Source organism: Petromyzon marinus, chromosome 11 (genome assembly GCF_048934315.1).
Source record: "Petromyzon marinus isolate PM22_M1 ecotype Great Lakes invasive population chromosome 11, UKy_Petmar_22M1.pri1.0, whole genome shotgun sequence".
NCBI classification, from domain to species: Eukaryota; Metazoa; Chordata; class Hyperoartia; order Petromyzontiformes; family Petromyzontidae; genus Petromyzon; species Petromyzon marinus.
In genome coordinates, this window is record NC_133677.1 from 9,968,824 (window position 1) to 9,989,481 (window position 20,658).

A 20,658-nucleotide genomic window follows, 5' to 3' on the forward strand; every position below is an offset into this window, starting at 1 on the left:
AGGGAGCTTGCAACTATTAATAGGTACTCACTAACAACACTTGGTTCAATAGTCAGTGCAGGTAAAATGGGGGCTTTATATTTATTTTTTTACGTGTAAGCGACATGTGCGAGAGAATCTAAGAACCAGATAAAATGGTATTTTGGTGACACGGCGATCTGAGATTAACTCCCGGCCATGGCTGATTTGAGTGGCGAGTGATAATCTAAATTAGTCTTGGGTCTTTCATTCACCAACTGGCACTGCTTAGCGTGGTGAAGGATGTAAAACAACTCCAGTGACCTACACGGTGCGAGAATGCGTTTATCCAGTGGATTGAAAATAGGGCGACGAATGAATTATCAAATAATTCTATATTGATGACAAAGTAGATGTAATTTTGTCTTATGCACAGCATATTTTGGCACTAAAATGCATTAGTAGATTAATCAGACGATTTCCATGGTTTCTCCCATTGGGTTCCTTGATGTGTAATAAAAAAAAAGCCTCACGAGAAGCGTAATTTATAACACTTGAGATAGTGTGAGGATGTGTCCTCAGGTGCCTATTTTTTCATTACTATGTGACTGATGGTTACTTACTAATCCCTTTGGTATTGTACCCGTGCAATGCTGTAGCAGAGCACTGGGCTCACAATTGAAAGGTTTCAAGTTCAATTATGGTCAAAGGCCATTCAAGCCCATCATTTCTCCAGATTGGATATAATTTGGTGCAAGAATGCCAATTATCTACCCAATAGAGCCTCATTGAGTCTAAGCCTCTCTTTCAGGAGGCTCCTCCATTTTTTTACTGAATATAGTGCATCTCTATCCTTTTATTATTATTATAATTGTTTTCGAAACAAGAGTCCGGTACAGAGCGTGAGCGATGGGGAGAGGGGTTACAGATGTTCCGCGGACAACAAGCCCGAGGCCAGGTGCCAAGTACTGAGCCTAATCTGGAACCCTTTACCATCCATGAGGTGATATGCTTTGGCCAGTCTATGTTTAACTGTCGATATCTCTAGATAGGTCTAGTATGGGGTGTGCACAGTGATCGAAGTTCATGTCTGGGGTTCAGGTGCCTAAATAAGTGCGTCTGAAGGATGTTGTGGTGTGCCTGTAGTTGTTCGAAGGATATCATCTTACCCTTTTTCGTTAAAGCGTCACCAACTTTTTTTTCCAAACCTGCCGCCTTCTAGCTGAGCCACTTGATCCCTTTATCCCCCCCCCCCCCATTCTCAGTGAAGGGTGACCCCATCGCAGGGATCATCTATGAAGAGTGAACTGGGAAGGAGATACACCTGTCCTTGTATATGCCCAGCATGGAGCAGACTGTCTTCGTAGGTTTGATGCTTCAGGGCCTATCTTTGGTGGGGGAAAAGGGCAAAACTGGTGAGGGATCATGGGCTCGCAGACTCTTCCTCCCACTTTTTACTGATTCCGCTCTTTGAGACGTAAAAAAATCCTATATGTTCTGAAGTGCGACCACTTTGTGATATTTGAGGAGGCCCAGGAGAGCCAGGCCTCCCTCTTCCCCACAAAGGGTGAGATGCTAGGCCATTTGTAATCACTGTGGCCGAAGGGCTAGCATATATATCTACACTTGTCGATGAAGGAGGAGGTGATTCCGAATTTATCCATTTCCCGGAATAGGAAGGCCCACTGCACTCTATCAAAAGCCTTTTCTGCATCTAGGGTGAGGGTGCAGGTGGCGAGACTGTCCTTTGCGGCAGTTTCTATGGCGTTAACCAATGTCTTCACGTCGTTAGCTGAGTCTCTGTTGCTAATGAAGCTCGTTTGTGCTTCGCCAATGATAACAGGGAGGACAAGGCTACTCCATTAACGATTGTTTGGCATCTGGGAGTTCCCACAAAAACGCACACATGTGATGGGAAGGAGATTCAAAGCCTCACACAGACGTAATCAAGAATGCATTGCTGTAGTGCCATCTCGTGGACAACCCGCATCCCCACTCTTATAAGAACACCTGGCAACCCCATCCACATACTAACTGGACTCAAACCTGTGGAACTGTTGACATCTGACAGGTTTGGACCTACTCTTTTTTAGGGTTATTTTGATCAAATAAAGAGTACCAATTTGATTGGTCCCCCAAATGCAATTGTGAAATTGCTCCCACAGGCTCAGAGGAGTTTCACACGTAGGCTTCTGCAACCAATATCATCCACAATACAGGGGAAATTTGTCCACAAATATGGCTGTCGACTGATGAAGCTAGTTACAATTACTAGCGAAACATCATACTCAGATTGTAAATGTTGTAGCTTTGCTCTCCAACACACCGGTGTGCTGTATTTGTAACGAATTTGCATGTTCTGTTTACATGACAAAAACCTTACTAATTGTGTATGTCAGGTGGCGGCGGGTTTAACGACACATTTATATATTTACGCGATATAACCCAAAACACCTGTATGATGGAGGCTCAGATGAGATAATCACGTTCATACGTGCATGGAGCCACTCTGTTTTGAAACAGGTAAAATAAACAGGTTAAGCACATACACAAGTAAAAAGAACAGTTTTTAAACATCATCATCATCAGCCATTGTCGAATGAAGAGTCTCCCCAAGCCGCTGTCATCTCTCGTGATCTGTGATGTAATAATGAACCTGACACCTACACAAACAGCTGATTTCATTGCTCCATCTCCTCGGGTCGCACCTTAAGGGCCGTCCATAAATGACGTCATGCGATTTTGGCCGATTTTTGACCCCCCCTCCCCCCCTCTCGTCACACGGCGTCACAAAAAGTCAGACCCCCCCTCAAATATGACGTCACAAAGCTATGCCCCCCCTCCCCCCAAAAATAAAAAAAACATATTTCCATTTTGAAAATAAAGCATGCTTCAAATCGCTTTAAACTATTGTCATTGTAGTGCATATTTAATGTGGTGCTGCACTGATGTTGTCGGAGAAAACAGTTATTAAAAAGGAGGCGTTGGAAAGCTGAAATTTAGCATAAAATTCACTTAAATATTCAACGTCTAACTAAAACTGCAGATGTTCAGAATATTATATTGAAATTTTCTTATAATTATAAAATATTAAAAGTAATTATAACTATAACAAAAAATACTTTGTAGTAGAATGAAGCAAAATGGAGAGTACAATTATAACAATCACATATTCATTCCACAGAATGAAAAGCCCTGGTAGAATCATTAAAATGAAAATGTTTAATAACAATCATTCAAATAATTTACTAAATGTATGCATCTCTATTATCCCATGGAGAAGCAAAATGCTCCTTCATGGAATAAATAAAAGGTGACCTTAGTCAATTTAAATAATCAAATAGTTAATATTGAGAAATAATCAAAAGTAGTGTTGTTATAACAATTACACTTAATTAAGTAGAACGTGTTGTTTATATTAATTTAAAGTTGCGCATTTTGATGTGACGTCACATTTCTCAAACCCCCCCCCTCCCCCCTCGTCACACATCGGAACAAATGTCTGACCCCCCTCCCCCCTAGGTGCGTGACGTCATTATGGACGGCCTCTTATGAGACTCATTCCATTCTTTTCTGCCACTCTGTCATTATTATTCACCATCAACCATCATCGCTTCTGTCACCCATGAATATTTCTTGACAGTTTGAATTAAGACTTTCGCACCCACATGTCCTCTAATCCACGTGTTTATATTTTTGTTTCCCGATGTAATTTTCAGCAATCATCTCTCCACGCCACTTTGTGCACGTTTGAGATGTAGTTCCATTGTTTCTGTTCACGACTGTTTCTCAACCATGTGTCATAGCAGGGTAGTAAAGACTGATTATTACACGTTTAGACATGCAGACATTATTTGCATGCAACCACGTAAGTAGTGTACATGTATACATGGCCACCATTCGACTTTCAGCCCAGAATATATGTATAATATGTTTTGGGCACACTCAAACATAGTATCTCTTTATCTTAAGCCAACAGACATATGTAATTGCATGCCCGGTAACTATTAACTACCGCTGCAGTCATCTATTGTTATTAATATCAGGTTGTAATGAACCTATTTCCTCTTCATACTTTCATGACATTGCTTGTTGGCAAGATGCACAATGAACATCCTTGCAATACATTTCGAGGTGAAACTATATAATCCCACCAAGTGCATGGTGATATATTTTTTATATAGTAACCTTAAAAAAAGATCATGCTGCACAAAAATATATGAAATAAGATGGTGCAATATAGGAAATGTTGGATGATACATCAGCAAAGGGGGAAGCGGTTGTGCATGTATGTATGTTGACCTTCTTTCACACCGTATAGAGCCAACTGCGCTAATCGGAGGTGCGGGGGAAAGACAGCAAACTAAACACAAAATGCAGTTTCAAAGATCTAGACTTGAAAGTGCATAGCTCCAGTGGCTTTCTAATAACGGAAGGAAGAGTGTTCCAGACGGACGCAAAAGCGCATTTTAAAGCACGCAATGCAGTGACTGTCTTTGATGTGCTGAGCGCAATGTGTTTTGAATGGAGCAACCCGAGATTTATTCTCAGCCATAGCAAATAAATATCTGAACTGGTCCTGGGACATTACCTTCAACAACTCGCACTGACCATCAGGGTGAAAAATGGTCAAATAACCCCCATGACTGACACAGCATGGGGAGGCCTTCATCCAGTCGTGGATTTCCAAAGCTATAGAAATTATAATGTTAATTTCATCATGAACGTATGTGAATATACATTCATGTTTATAATACAGTGGGTTTTATTATTAAGCATAAGGATTGTACTTAACAGACATTATAGATGTTATAATGTAATAAAGTATGAGACTTCAGACGGCCTCTTTTGAAGACAGCAGCTACCTATATTAACAAATGTATGAGTCCAGTTAACCTAAATATTAATAATTAAAGTATATTTTATGTGTCGTGGTGGTTCAAGCACTGTATATTTACATGCATCTTGCTCTGCCAACCACGACTATCCACCCAGGGGTGTCTTATTTGAAGCACTATGTCCAGTGAATATTTTATCTCGGTTATCTTTGGAATGGATGCTCGTAACTTGCAGTCATTGACTTTCCCTTCTCATGCAAGGTGCTTCTTATATTGAAACTTGCTGGTCACATGCTCTGATACATTATTCATGGCTTTATGGAGTTTTTTATGTGACAATAATGGCCATAGTCTTGAATGAAACCACCTGCCTAAAGTATTAAAGTGCCATTCATAAGCTTTGAACTTTATAAAATATCGATAATTACATGTAGCTGTCCATCAATTAGATGCTAAAATGCATACCGACTGCCAGACTCATGAATGTATCTCTTGGAAATGATCGAGAGAAACTTTTTTCCAGTATACCCGGGAAAGTACGAGACTCACATTCATAAAAGAATGCTTGACCGAAATACTGTTTTGTGTCTTATTTTCCAATTACATGTTCCCATTGGGAAAATGGGACTCATACTCTTTGGTTCTATTGGGTAAAGTCACGTAGGTGAAAATAAAAGAACAACAAAAATGTAATTTTATTTTCACCCACGTGACTTTACCCAATAGAACCAAAGCGTATGGATCCTAGCAGTCACAAAAGCTTTAAATCTAAAATGGGACTCATTGATTTCAACCAATTTTGATTATATTTAGTCCAGGATGGTTGAACAAATAATAATAAAAAAATGTGCACCAAGTGTTCCTAAATTATCATCACTTTTATGTCAGTATTACTACTTTTTGAAAAAAGTTATCAACACAAAAAATATCCATGACATAGTTTCAAAGCACTAAATGCATTTTTATTTCTCGCCTTAATTACTAGTCTTAAGCAACCAGGACACACATGCTGCCATCGTTTCTACAAAGCAATGACAATAAATAACCTCTGCTAAATTGCAGTGCAATGTGTGCCCTCTGCAGATACGCACGCGCCTCAAAGAAAGTGTTGTGTGCCTGCATGCTAGTGATTGAAGCTAAATCACACAGATGCTTTGACTTCAGTGCGAGCGGAATATCTGCCTATTCATGCCCAATCATCCGCTTAAACTTCGCTCACCAATCAAAGTGGACTCTTTCAAAATTAGGGATGTGTCAATTATAAATAAGGATGGAACGTTTGCCCTTGTTTTAGGCTCATTTGAATAGTTTCCTGAACTGCCTTGATTACTTTGCTTGTTATCTGTTTTTTTAAGTGCTGACATCAATTCCTTCATTTTAGTCCCTGAGGCATATTATTTTGTTCCTTTGAGTCAGTAAAAAATAAATCCTCTTTACCTATATTATTGATATTAAATGTCTTATTCTGTCGGTAATGAACTTCACCCTCTAATTGTCTATGTTGAAGTGTAACTTGCATGTCACCTGCCCGTAATCACTATCTGTGGGGAATTTTGAAATATCTCGGTCATTATTGGGGCTTGTCTGTTGCACTCGAGTCAATCTCGCTTCTAATTAAACCAACATCTTTGCCACCGTGGCGCCCAGGGTGCCAGGTTGGCAAGACGTTAACTTCCTTGCCTGGTATGCAGGAGGTCGTGGGTTCGATCCGGACTCTGACGCCTGCTGCTGTATATTTGGAGTTTGCATGTTTTCCCTGTGGTCGTATGCATTTTTCTCCAGGTCCTACGGTTGTTCTCTCCACATTTAGAAACATGCGTTTATAGTATTTGGCTGCTATAAATATGCACGTAATAGGTCACTTCGTTGAGCTATCATTCGTGGCCAGGTCGCTTCTGATCCAGAGCTATATTGCTCAGTGGGCCTTACCTGGTATATAAAATAGTTTTGTTTAAAATGGGCTGCTACACATCCACTTCCTTAATTCCTTCTCTTTGAAAAATGTGTTAATTATTTTTACGACCCTGTTATCCATGAACTCACCTCCCTTCATCCTTACTCCAATGCCAAAAATAACAATAATTGTCACATCTCTACATCTTTTACCCACTTGTGCAAGATGGCCACTAATAACAATGTTGCTATTGTTTTACCCTCACTTACACGTTGGTTCGTGCTGAATACATTTAATCTACATATTCATGGTTTACTGTGGAGCGTATACTGTATCTACAGTACTTCGAACTTGTATGCGTTAGGGAGTCTTAATGTTAGCTGGGCAATCTTGATTTTAAGCTTTCGTGACTGCAGGAATCCATACTCTTTGGTTCTTTCGCTAAAGTCACGTAGATAGAAAATTAATAGAACGCGACGTTTCGATCGCAACACAAGCGACCGTCTGCAGGTGAGAGAGAGAGAAAGCAACTGAAACAAGGTCTTACGTAGGCCTGAGATGGGTGCAGCCTCAGGGTAAGAGGACGGGGCTAGAGATGGTCTCCCTGAGGCTGTGGAAGTGGCTATTGTATTGTGAGAGATTAGCATGTCAATACACGAGCTTAGTATGTCGCAGCATCGGTGACTTGCCTAGTATGTCGCAGCATCGGTGACTGAGTGAGAAGGATATCCAGCCCGTCAATACAAAGACATCCAACCAAATAATGCAACTCAGAGAGTCAGCTAAAATCGCAGGAAGGATAGAAACATCACAGCAGGTTAAGACTTTACCTGGTGAATCACGTCCTTCCAACGATTGCTCAATTTGTACCCGTCTTCTCGGTTGAAGTTGTGTCTATGTTTATATATCCGGATGGCTTCATGAACAAATCTCTGATGATAGCCAGTGGGTTTGCAGAGTACCTTCGTCTTGGAAAAATCAATTTCGCATGTGCGCACGAAATTATCTGGACAACTCTAAAATACTCTTGAAACCGATAATTATATGTTTAATAAGAGTCCCACTCCTCCATAATTACTGTCATCTCTACATCTATGACAGAAAAGACTGTCACTTTTCATGAGCATGGAATTCTCCCCATTTGTTTCTCACCTTCCTGGGGCCAAGTGTATCCCAATATATATTTTAGTTCTCTCTCGGGTTTGGACAATTTTTTCAGTATTCAGATAATCGTCCGTATTTTTACGTTGCAATGGACAAATCAAGAATGTGTCCTGTTAAAAGGCAGTGATACAGAACTTCCCCTACTCCTTCACCTACACTGGCAACGTCATGTTTTATGACAATAGATTCGCAGGCAACTGAGTGCCATGGCTTAGGTTTCACTACAAATAGTGAAACCCGCTGCATCTCTGACCAGCGCCAACTAGCCAGTGAACTGGAGCACGTACACCAAGCGCTCAAGATGAATGGATACTCAGACCGCACAATCTGCAAAGCTGTAGCCCCAACCATGAGGAGACAACCATCTGAGGACCCAATCAAAACCATCACCTTGCCATACATAGCAGGTGTTACCAAAAAGATTTCCAAAATCTTAAACAAACACAAGATCCAGGTCCGATTCAATACAGTACACAAAATCCGTGATTTGATCCCATCTGTGAAGGATGTCATTCCTGACATGCAATACCCTGGTGTCTACAAACTAAGTTGTGTCTGCGGCAGCAGTTACATTGGGGAAACGAAACGACATGTCTCGGACCGTGTTCGCGAACACAAGGCAGATTTGAAACACGGCAGAGCCAATACCTCTGCAGTAGCTGATCATTGTTATAACGCAGTGGGCTCGCACGATATTGTTTTTTCCGAGACCAAGGTACTCTGCAAACCTTCGGGCTACCATCAAAGATTTGTCCATGAAGCCATCCAGATATATAAACACAGCGACAATTTCAACCAAGAAGATGGGTATAAGCTGAGCAATCATTGGAAGGACGTTATTAACCAAACAAAGTCATAACTTGCTGTGGTGCGTCCATTCTTCCCTGCCGTCTGGCTGTTATCTCCGACTCTTTGAGTTGCATTGCCCTATTGGGTGCTGCATTAACGGGCTGGGGTCTCACTAACATGGCCACCTCTGCTCCCTTAGCCTCGATATATCGATGTTTCTGGTTGTGTGATGGGCTTTGTGTCTCACTGGCGCAACGACCGTTGCGGTGGTTCTCTTGCGTGGACGTGCTTGGCTCACAGCGCAGTTGTCAGCGCCGCAGCTTGTGTTACACATAGACATGACATTCACTTACTAATCTCCCTGCCTAATCTCTCCTATCAACAGTGCCAATCTGCCATTAACACTGCTGTTGTGCGCATATGCTGGGATGATACACTTATGTGGCGACGAAAGCTCATTTCATGCTAATCTCTCTCCCTAATCTCTCTTTCCCTAATCTCCCCCATTAACACAAATGACGTGCTTGCGTCCGGGGATGGAATTCCTTTCCAGCTCAGACCCCGCTTGCTTGCCCATCGCCACATTATATAACCTCTTGTTGTTGTAACAGCTCTCTCGCTAGTTCAGCAGTTCCACTGCTGGATTATTTTTTCCACCTGAGGACGACCGCTTGTGTTGCGATCGAAACGTCGTGATATATTATTTTTTGTTTAATTTTATTTTTCTACCTACGTGACTTTACCGAAAGAACCAAAGAGTATGTTACACCGTACTTCACCGCAACTGGTCAATTCGGGAAAGTGTAAGATAGCCACCGGAGTTGGTCAGTGGATCATTCACACTCAGGTGACCCCCCCAACCACTACCAAACTCACATGGGTTATTCCAAGCGCATATTCTAAAAGCTATTGTGTTGCCCAATAAGGCGCAGCGTTTGCCCTGAGAAAGTCGGCCTGAATATCGTACGTTGTATGACTCACTTGCGTTGCAAAATATTTAAGTAATAATAACTTGATACAATTATATTTAATTGTATTACTATTATAATGCTATGGGACACTGACGTGCTTTTCATGGTTAGCACACTGGACTTGCATTTCAGAGGTCACCGGTTCGAGCTATCAACACATGCATTGAAATAATGGGGAACGTTTCTTAAATCTTTCATCTCTGTCCACCCAGCAGTATAAATGGGTTCATTACAATTAGTCGATTGGCAGGTCGCGTGAAATGGGTACTCAGACCTCTTCCGAGACGTCTGAACAGTGTGAAAGAGTAGGCCCATACCCTCGATGTGGGTTTTCTAAAGCCCTCTCTCGTGGTGGACCTTCCACTGGCGGTTGCGTGAGCCAGCAATTGCAGGACTGCGCTTTTATCTGTCACCATTGCTAGTTTTGAATCGGTGTTATACTACCCATTATGAAATATGGAACAGACACATTGACATTGAGGAAATGTAACAGAATATCAACGGTGTACATAGAATTGTAGAGTGATGCATTTTTTGAATTACATTAAGGGACAGAAAGAGAAACGTGGATTTGAGAGCATACACACGTTGAATGCATGAGAAAAGTAAATGGGACTGGGTATGATTTTGCGGTAGCCAAGGCAAGAAAAAAAATCCAAGAGGATGTTCACCACAGAGATGGAGTGATGAAAACAGCTTGTGTACAAGAGCTAGATATATTTCTGCATAGTGAGACCAAAGAAGTTCCACATATATACATCCATGAAAGATGCCAATTGGCTTTGGATGCCTTTATTCAGCCGTGGATAGATCATGACTAATGATGATGTTAAGATGGGAAGAGCGGTGGCACAGTGGTTAAGGCACTGTGCTTTGAATCCCGATATCTGAGTTCGATTCCTGGCCCTGGCTAAATTCAGACTTGAGGATGCCTTCATTCAGCAATGGATAGAGAACATAGCTGTTGCTGCTGATAATAATAATGTGACTCGCTCAACAGATTTAGTTCAAAATGAAACAATTCTTGAGGTGTGGGTAATGAAATAAAACACGTGTGGTCCAGACATGTTTCATTTTTATAAATTGAAAGCTCAATTGAGGATGACTGCTGTGTCATGCATTCACCTTGTATAAATCTAATTATCATGGGTAATTTTATCAAAGCATTGAAAATGGTTTTGCGCATCACTTGTGAGACTAAATTTTACTTAGAATTCTTCGAGGGTAGACAGAGGGAGAATACAATGAACTCTTTTGGGATTATATTTAACAACTTTTTCCTTGACTAATGACAGTGGCAGGATGGATTCAATTTCTAAAATATGACACGGAGCAAACATTGCTCACTTCTGTTCTGGAATATTGGGTAAGGGTAAGGAATAATGAATGAAGAGAGAGTGGTAATACAAAATAAATTGTATCCAGCTATGGTCACAGCAAGGCAGAGGATTTACTCAGCATAGCTATTCAAGTATACATTTATAAGATGAAATGTCTGAAGTAAACAATAAGTGCTTTGCAGATGGATTGCACACGGTGTTTATCTTCGCAGGTGCTTCAAGATAAAATTTATATAGCATCATATACATTATCAGCACCACAAAAGGGCAATTAATGTCATAATGTAAATGAGCAGGTAAATAAAATAAATGCATTATATTTTTAAAAAGGTTACCTGACTTCATGGTGGCTAAACCTTTGATGTTCACATGATTTCATATTATTTCACTCTAGTTCAAGAATTGCCCGTGAAATGCTAGCCAGAGGCCATAAAATAATGCCATAGTATAAGTGCTTTTTCTTCAGTGCAATAGAGACTAAAAGCATTTGGTGACTTTAAAATCAATGAAAGGATTGTCCCAGTTCTGCATAATGACAACAAAAGGGAAAGATTCCCCGACATTTCCATTCCAACTGTTAGGGAAAGTGCTGTTACCAAGTTCCTATTAAGGCTGGGACAACACACACAATGGTGTTGGGACTGGCACCACACCTCGCCACATTTGTCTCCCCATTGATGAAGTGTTACACAGCACACAAAGTACTCGTGAAAGAAGGCTGAGTCAACCTAGAGCAGGTCCAGGATGAGTTCTGATACAGCTTGCTTACCACTGTGCAGCAGTTAATGTGGTACACTACAAATGTGGTGACATGAGTTACATATTTAGCCATGGCTACCACCAATGGTGAATGGTAAAATAACAATATATATTTTTTATTTTACCAGGTAAGGGCCACTGAGCTATATAGCTCTTTTTTCAGAAGCGACCTTACCCCAAACGATAGCTCAATGAAGTGGCTTGTCACGTGGAAATTTCTAGCAGCCAAACCCGGAGGACGTGGAGAAAAATCCACGCGACCATGAGGAGAACATTCAAAAATCCAAATATACAAGCGTCAGGGTCGGGATCGATCCCACAGCCTCCTGCATACCAGGCGAGGGAGTTAAAATCTTGCCACCACTCCTGGATGGCAGCTTAACCTTAAATGAGTGGCTGGTGCAGAGTGTAGATCATTAGTACCAGATGGTATTGGTCACACTTCCCACTTATGGTTGCGATCATAATAATTGCTCTCTAAAAGTACTTCTCCTTCCCACCCTCCAACAATCTATGAGGCCACACCTTGAAACTTTTTGCCATAACGACAAGACGTAACATACACGACATGCGATGGCCAATATATACTGACAATTGGATTTTAAAACCACGCACACGGACGCTTACTCATGTATTCTACAGGTCTCTATGGCGTCTGTTTAATACACTGTTGCAGAGCATGTATAATGATTACTTGCACCGTACAATCCTGTGCTCTATCGTGACATTGTGTAGTATTTAATTTTCCCCAAAAATACTTACGGCCCCCTTTTTTTTTGGTGTTCTGTAAATGTGCGCCATGGTGGCGGTCATTTCATACCCCACTGTCAAATGGTAATGCGAACCTTGATGTGACCCTTTCCGTGGTCACCTCAGCATAAAATTAGTAACTGCTGGTATGGTGATGTCTGGTGGACTTTCAGTGCAGACAAAGGTGGCCAGATTGTAGTGTCAACCACACGACCTACCGTGCTTTGCCGGCCATCATAGGCATTCACTTACAAGTGTTGTATGCAATGTGTTCAGTCCACATTTAAAATGTGGTTCTTTTCCTTTGTGTGTGAATGTGTGCATTCGTTGCGTGCCAACACCAGTGACGATTATCTGAACCGGTACTGGGTCTCCCATAGGTCGACTCAGCCTCAAATGAGCGCCTGGTATCATGTGGAGGCAGAAAAAGGTGGCTGGGCCACCCACCCGCCCCCACTTGTGCTGTGGCAGCCTTAGGTGCTCGTAAACAGCACTTGTCCCAACAGTCTGTTAAGGCTATATGGGGGATATTTGCATTTCTAACTACGTAAGTGGTCATATATGTCTACATGTGTGGAACTGTTTCATGTATGGGAGTGCCCACAATCCTGCTCAACTCATCAAAATTACGTACCAATTAACCTACAAATCACTCTCGAACATATCGACACATTCGTCAATAACACTACCTTAAAGAAAAAAATATATATCATAGGTGATGTCTTGGGAAATGGACCTTCCTAAGAGCACCCAGAGAGGCCAAAGAGATATGAAATGACCAAATAATTTGTTTAAGCTTTACAATACAATCACTTGCATTGCAGGCATACACGATGTGAAAGTACATGCAACCATTTTTAACTTATTGGAATTTTCGTAGAAAAACATACGTATAGAAAGCCGGAAAAATAAAAAAACCCCAGTTTTTGTAAAACAAAGATAACATTTTGTTTAAAAAGTTAATTACGTGCAATAGAGCAGAAATTGTGTTGTAAGGGAAAAGGGTTAACACAGCTCCATTGCCAGGACAAGCACATATTTGCTACCTTATCTATTCCCAGCTCATCTATGAGTTTCTCAGGCCAGATGTGCAACGAGGAACATAGCCATCTGCTCCCTCAAATGACCTGCCTTGGAGCACCAAGGATCGGCGAATGTCCTGACTGAGTGTGCCAGCCTGTCCTTCATTCTGCCGATTGCCGATGGTGATTTTCCATCTCATATTAGTTCACAGGGCGAGAGGAGCATCGTGAAATCCAATATAAAAGGAGACCTCTGCTGTGCAAACAGTTACGTTCGATGGAAGATGACCGTAAACACGCCTTTAATTTATTATGAAATTGGATTTCGTGCCAATTTACTTTAATTCCTTTTTTTCCTGCCTCCGAAGGGTCACTCTTGTTCACGAAAATAATATTCAAATAATGGAAGTTAAATATGGCTAACGTGTATATTTTACGTGGGAATGTTTTGACGCTTCAACTGACACACGGTAACGTTAACTATTCGTAATTAGTCATTGGTTAGATAAAGAGCAGACAGACTGTGAATTCAATACATTAACGGGGAGCTGTGGCAAAGTGTTTTTTGTGCTGCGCTGTAAACCCGATGGCCTGCGTTAAACTCGTGTCCACAGCCAACTTCATTGACAGGTGTTATCGGCACCAGTGCTGGATCTGCTTTCACAATTATACACTGACCAGCATGGTGAAGTAAGTTTAAACAACCCACATGACTGATATGGTGTAGGGAGGCCTTTATTCAGCTGTGAATTGATAGCTGGCTGTAAAATATTTTTCATATTTTCACCCAAGGAAACCTCATGGAGTCTCAATACTACTGTTTAAGAGGTTCTGGCTCAGAATGTTAGGCCAGTTCTTTGTTTCTAATAATGTTTGTGAGTAGGAAGAAAATAATTACCTGTGTTTTAGGCCATTACACTCAAAGGTCCACTCGGATTCCTAGATTAAAACCTTATTCTAAATTATATCTGCTGCTACTTGCAGGTACTTCAATTGAAAATGCTGCCACTGCTAATATTATGTTAACCCTTTCCCGTTCCGAGATGTCTGCAAGTTGCAGGGTGGGTCCTGTTCACCGCTGAATCTCGGAACATGCAGGTGGTTAGCGTTAATGCTATTTATAGAGGTGTAGTGAGTTCAACTGAGTCGCAGACATATTCTTTGGGGGCAACACATTTATTGATACCAAAACAAAAGGGTAACTGCCCCTTAACCAGATAACAACCTACGGTGGTGGACCACCAGGCTAACTACACTAATTTCACTGGGAATAGCTACGTAACCACCAGACTAACTACACTAATTACACTGGGAATAGCTACGTAACCACCAGGCTAACTACACTAATTACACCGTAACTAGCTACGTAACCATCAGGCTAACTACACTAATTACACTGGGAATAGCTACGTAACCACCAGGCTAACTACACTAATTACACCGTAACTAGCTATGTAACCACCAGGCTAACTACACTAATTACACTGGGAATAGCTACGTAACCACCAGGCTAACTACACTAATTACACCATAACTAGCTACATAACCACCAGGCTAACTACACTAATTACACTGGGAATAGCTACAACGGACAGGACCCCAGCTTGGGTCTAGGTCCACGTGTTGGTGATTCTTCTCGGGCGTATAACGTAGAACGTAGATTCTTCAGGATAACAACAGCAGCCAGTCCCTCTCGGGGACCCAGCTTATATCCTCTGTGGTGTGGCTGGCCCCGCCCTTAGCCACGACCACCTTCGAGAACCCTCGAGGAGGATCTCGAACCTGACACGTGACCATCCCTGGGGACCCTGTTTAGACTTTACCGGTCATGTGTCCTTCGGGGTCAACCAGAGTGCCATGGCCCTTAGTAGCCCCTTCCCATGGCCGGCACTGACACCCCATCCTGTAGGGGTCGGCACTGCACACAGAGCGTGGTGCCACCCAGCACTGTCAGTCAGCGCTCACCAAGCCCCTCTAGGGCCGGTACTGCACCCACATCCAAGTGGTGTCCGCGATGTCGTTACACCGCACGCCGTGCCTCTCACACAGCGACATCCACGATGTCACTACAGAGGTATAGCACCATTGTTTTTAAAGACCTTGTACTCACCGCAGAGAACTTTAGCGACACGACACACACTCTATGATACCTGGCGCCAAAATGTGCAACAGGCCCTCCCGCATGGCCTTGTGGGGGAATCATTACCGAGAACCGAATCGGAAGAAAAACTGATGATGTGCACGCACGTAATCGGAATGGGAAAGGGTTATGAACACCACATAGATAACTTGAATGGCATTATTCGGTCCAAATTGGTAAATTAAAATTGGCTCTAGGACGCATTTAGCAATTCATTTTGGATAAAGCCACTGGTAATGTGTCCCGACAGAATATATAACGTCTCATTTGCTATGCAGTTTTGGCGGCAGTGCATTCTGTCATGTCTTTGAAAATATTGTGACCGCAAATCAACGACAAACCGTGAGGGAAATTAAAAAAATGTCTTACGGAACAATTCCAGATGTGGCACCTCTTTGAAATTTAATTGGCTCATTCTACCTGCATGGTCCATTTCGACAGGAATACGTGGATGTTGCGGTGGTACAATATTTGGAATAATATACGTGCTGTACAAACACATAAGATTGTTTATTATGTATGAATTGCACTACGAACCTCGTCAGCTTAGTATGATTACAGGTCAGTGATCAGTAATATCAAAACCGGTCTTGGGCTCCCACTAATCCCCACGGACCGACATGGCATGGGAATTCCTTAATGCTGCAGTGGATTAACAAAAGTTATGTGAATTAATATACAGTATATTACTCACATGGACATATTGGAAAGATTCAGATTTCCAACTGCCACCGAGTGCAGAGCCACGGGCCGCGACTTTAGAGTTGTTAGCGCCACTGCCCTATGAATCTGATGACACGAGTTAACTACCCGGCCATGGCTAACCCCAGTGGACGGTGACCCCTGAACTGGCTCGGGGGTTCACACAAACCAATCGCCAACCCGCATAACGGACACGTCAAGGATGAGCGTTCCATCCAGCAGTGGATTGACCAAGGGGCCACATCTCCTTTAGCAATGGAAAACGAGACGCAAGTTGCAGCGGCGCGATTGTGGCCATGCAACCCGTGTAGTAAAGCCTTAGAGACACGCAGAGATACGTAGAGGCCTGTAGAGATGCTCAGAGATACGGTGACCCACAGATGCACAGTAACATGGAAATACAGAGACACGGAGATACAGTAAATACAAGCTACACACTAGTGCAATAGTAGACGTGGCGAGACATAGATACAGATAGACACACAGAGACACAGATATATATATTAAAGACAAGCCACACACTAGTGGCTGTGTAACCCAACTCTGGAACCATCGAGTAAACCACTGTGGTCTGCGCTCATTCAGCGGAGGAGGAATTAGCAAAACTACATGAACTCTCTCCCCCTCTCTTTCTCTGCTGAAGCCGTCTCTCGCCATGGCCAGCAGCAGCCCTCAACGTGAGCCGTAATGCTGCTGCTGCTGCCTCTGCCATCACTCGCGCAAAATGAATGTTGGAGTGTAACGCAGAAACAGGGCGGTGAAATCGGCTCATTTGCAGGATGTTAGGGGCCGTCCATAAATGACGTCACGCGATTTTGGACGATTTTTGACCCCCCCCCCCACCATCGTCACACGGCGTCACAAAAAGTCAGACCCCCCTTAAATATGACGTCACAAAGCTCTACCCCCCCCCCCCCCAAATAAAATATGCTTCAAATCGCTTTTAAATAGTCATTGTAGTGCGTATTTAATGTGCCGCTGCACTCTGATGTTGTAGGAGAAAATATTTATTAAAAAGTCTATTTAATTAAGTAGAACGTGTTGTTTATATTTATTTAAAATTGCGCATTTTGATGTGACGTCACATTTCTCAAACCCCCCCCTCCCCCCCTCGTCACACATCGTCACAAATGTCTGACCCCCCCACCCCCCGAGGTGCGTGACGTCATTTATGGACGGCCCCTTAGGTGGATTATTAGCATCTCGGGATTGTAAGGTGGCACATTTGCGTTTTTGTTGCATCCAGCAGTCGATCGACACATTTCACGTGGCCTTAAAGTGCACAGAGCCTGGCACAAGCGCCGTGGTGACGTCATCACCACTTAAGTGGCGAATGGCGGTTGTTGCTGTTGGGTAGGTGGCGATTATCTGAACCGGCTATGAGCCTCCCCTAGATCGACTCAGCCTCAAGCGAGTACCTGGTGCGGTGTGTAAACATCGCCACTGGGGAGACAAAGGCGGCCGGACGTGGTGCTGGCCCCCCACCCACTGGTATGCGGTGCTGCTCGCTGAAAGCACTTGCCCCAAACAGTCTGTTAAGGCTACACGGGGGAGCTTTGTCTTTGTGGGTGCACCGGTCGGCAGGCGCGGCTGCAGGAGCGAGATCAGTGGCGCAGTGGTTAGCGCACTCCACAGACGAGCCCCGGCCCACCCGCGTTCGATTCCCGCTCGCAGCCAATAACAAATTGGCCACGTTTGTACACGTGATAACTTTATTGATTGGCCGTGTCGGCTGAAGGAGGGTTTACGATACATTTTATTGGCACGGTCTGACCCAAATCAATCAATTATGAAACCATATCAGCTGCAATAGTCTTATAGAGGTAATCTAGTCTGCTCCCTAGTTTATTTCAGCAGCTGACTGCTCGAGGCTGTGTTACAGACAATGTTCAGTTTTTTTTTCATGTATAAATAATCAGGTGAATTTAAAAAAAAAGTCGGTAAATAGATCATTACTGCAGGGTAATTCAGATCACAGTCGTTACGGGGACGAAATTTCCCTACAGCATTCCAAATACAATTTATCATGCATTATCCATGTTCGAGGCTATGGATTTCCCATTGTAATATTCGATCTCCTCAAAGCTCGGTTTTTTTTCTGCGTGTGTGTTTGTTTTATATGAGAGGCTTTCAAGAATTGCATTGGAAATTCTATCAGTCATTCCATTGCACATGGAAATGACGGTTTTGATTGAATTTTCAACTTGTGTTGAGAGATATGTTTGCATTAAAGGTCACCTTGTGAGGAAAATCGGTGTCTCTACAAAGAACTTGGTGGGAATTGTTCGATGTCCATGGCAAGGGGGGTTTTGTTTGAATTCACAGTTTTGTGAAGACTTGTAACTACGTTTAAATGGTGTCTCGAAGTTCTGTATTGCAGTTATATGTCGGAGTGTCGACATGGTTTATGCAGGACAATGTTGTCTCTTCGCGTGAATAGAATATCATCTGTGTACTCTCGTCAAGGAGCATAAACAATCACGTGAACTCCGGTCATTCTTGCATTGCCTTCTGGCTCGCCATCAAACAATGACTGCCACTACATCGCGTGCTTTCCAATGTGCTCTGCGGCCGTCTAGAACGCTCGTCCTTCCGATATTGCGAAGCCACTGGAGTTATGCACTTTTAAATCTGTTTTGACAACTAATTATTTTAGAACTGATTTTTGTGTTTCGTTTGTTGTCCTCCCATACTTCCGATTAACACGGTTGGTTACGTACGATGCGAAATAAGTTAAACATACCTACATAGTTTCCTCCCACATGTCAAACTCTCATTCATGGAATTGGCCAAGTATTTCAATGTAAAAAAGCCTCGTGAATTAAAGCTTTCTTAGGCGCTATAATCTTCTACTTTAAGAAAACAATACGGATACTATACTAATACAGTGGTTGAAATATTGTGCTGAAACTGTACCTTTGCTGAAAAACATTAAAGAGTTGCCTGGTTGAAAGTGTCTTCGTAATCATGAAGGCACACGTGCATGCATATGCGTCTTCAGTTTTCTGATGTGTGTAAAATGTAAAAAGTGAAATATACAACCCTGCAATTGCTTTCTAATGCCACTGCGAGTGGAAGGGCCTCTGCAAGAGGTAGCTTTACAAAACACATCTAGGGGGAATTTGGTCTCCTCTTCCACACTGCTCAGATGTCTTGGACATGGTGTGAGTACACACACTTTTCTTAACCACAAGCAATCTGCTGATCTACTGTCATGTACCCATCGATATTGCTGAGTGCACAGAGATGGAGGGGGGGGGGGGTTGGATTTTAGGAATTTGCCCATTATTTCAACAACTACGCTTTGAAATCAAACCGGTGATTTCTGGATTGCAAATCCAGGGTATTATCCATTGCCCCACGCAAGCATCCTCTGACATGCGTACAAAATATTTGTGTTATTACACCAGTGAAAAATCGAAAAGCAGTAGAATGTTTAAACGTGTAAAAAAGCATCTCATATTTAAATTATATTCGTGTTTGGGTAACCAGTGAATACAATGGATTAAAAGAAGAGTGATGTCCATAGTGGTGTGTGTGTGTTTATAATGTATAGACTTCACAGACTGCATCTCAAACGCTCCACTTGAACCCTTTTCGATTTTGATACCCTAGTTTATGTTAAACTAAACTTTTATTTACCGGGTAACGGCCACTGAGCTGTTCGCTCTTTTTAAGAAGGCAACCTGGCCACACATGATAGCTAAACGACGTGACTTATCATATGTGGGAATTTATAGAAGTATCCAAATAATCCAAATGCATGTTTCTAAATGTGGGGGGAAATAACTGGAAGACCTGGAGAAAAAGCCATGCACAGGAGTCAGGCATCGAAGAGACGATTTCCTGTATACCAGGCAAGGGAGACAACATTTCATCACTGTGGCTTTACCTGGTAAATGAATGAGTTTAGGTGGCATGCTTTCAAGAGGCCAATCAGATAAGTGGCACACTCACCATGGGTCCATCAGAAGTGATCAGTCAAAATAAATGTTGTGTATAAGTATGATTCATTGTCCATAAGTTTTTTTTTAGTTAGATCATGTAAATATGTGTCATTAAACCCACCACCACCCGACACAGCCAACAAGTAAATACCTTACTAATTGGCTGTATCGGGTGGTGTTAAAAGTATTCATTGTGAGTTGGGAAATCAGACCAGAGTTTAGAAATTCAAGATGCACACCACAAAAATATTTGATCGTGGAAACATTGTTTTCTTTTTCACCTGAATTTTTATTATTAATTGCTTAAATTATTTCATTGGGTTTTGTTCAAATGAAACTTTCATCAGAATTGTATTAAGTCAAAATTATATGGAATGCTTGAAA

At 42.3% G+C, this 20,658-nt stretch overlaps 1 protein-coding gene across 1 annotated transcript in view; it reads left to right on the forward strand.

Moving 5' to 3' along the window:
- The window catches only part of LOC116941231 (adhesion G protein-coupled receptor A1), a 223,669-nt gene that overhangs the window by 86,058 nt on the left and 116,953 nt on the right, over positions 1-20,658 (forward strand). The gene's annotated exons all lie outside the window — the stretch shown is intronic.